Source organism: Aplysia californica, unplaced genomic scaffold (genome assembly GCF_000002075.1).
Source record: "Aplysia californica isolate F4 #8 unplaced genomic scaffold, AplCal3.0 scaffold01284, whole genome shotgun sequence".
NCBI classification, from domain to species: domain Eukaryota; kingdom Metazoa; phylum Mollusca; class Gastropoda; order Aplysiida; family Aplysiidae; genus Aplysia; species Aplysia californica.
In genome coordinates, this window is record NW_004798554.1 from 133,673 (window position 1) to 134,812 (window position 1,140).

Below are 1,140 nucleotides of genomic sequence, written 5' to 3' on the forward strand. Positions count from 1 at the left end.
CTTTGTGACAATAGACAGTTTGCAGGAAAAAACCTTGACCTGATGTGCAACAACAACGAAGGGTCAGTGCCCAATTAAAGTATATAATTGAAATCTTTCCCATTAAAGCCAGTTATAAAAGATTATCTCGACTGGAAAAGAGGTGTTCTCTGCGATACGAAAGATAACTCTGCCTATTTTTCATCTTGATATTAATTAGCAGTTATTTCCCCTGCCATGTCTAACGCTGTACAGAATGCAATCAGAACGACACTGGAACATGCAACAAAGGTCGAGTTGATTATTGGCCCTGGGAACGAGGGTGATGGGGTGTGGAGGGGAGGGGAGGGGAGTGGGATGCAGAGCAGGAAGGGGTGATGTTTGCTCAGTAGGTGTTATGCTTGACTGCAATACAAAAGACACATGCTCGAACGCTCAACGATCACTGTCTTTTAACTTTATTGATTTGTCTGAAGAATTTTCGTGGCTTCCAACCCTTCCTGAAAGAGCCAACAGGGGCTGATGGGGATGGGATACAACGCAGAAAGACTGAGATGCCTTAAATTCCTTCGCTCTCGGAAATGGAACTCGGGTTTCCAGCGTGCGACACCTAACCACTTACACCACAAACGCCGGTGAACACTTCTGTAACGTAGGCAATAAATACTAATAAACATGTCCGTGGCCTACATTCTTGTCCTCGGCTTTGAAGTAATTGGTCTAAACTCATACCGCCCCCCCCCTCCTTCTCTCTCTCTCTCTCTCTCTCTCTCTCTCTCTCTCTCTCTCTCTCTCTCTCTCCACGGCTACTTCGGCAAACGAAATAAGCGTACATGAAGCTATTCTCTTGTTTTTACGGCGCTCGCAACTGCATAAGGTCACATGAGCGCGCAGGACACACCTAATATTTTCAGTTGGTAGGAAATTTTGAATTTTGCCCATGTGGTGGCCGAAGCCTACTCTTATCGATTTTAGACCACCAAGGGATCTTTAACGTGCGCAATTTGCACACGGGCCCTCCGAGATTTTTCGCCCGTGTCCGAGAAGGCTAAGTGTAGATCTTTCCTACCAGAAGATCAGGGGTGTGGCAGAAAGACAGCAATAAGGAGGAGCCAAGGAGGAGCAGTAGAAAGGCTGCAGAAAGAGTCAGGAGCCCAGAGG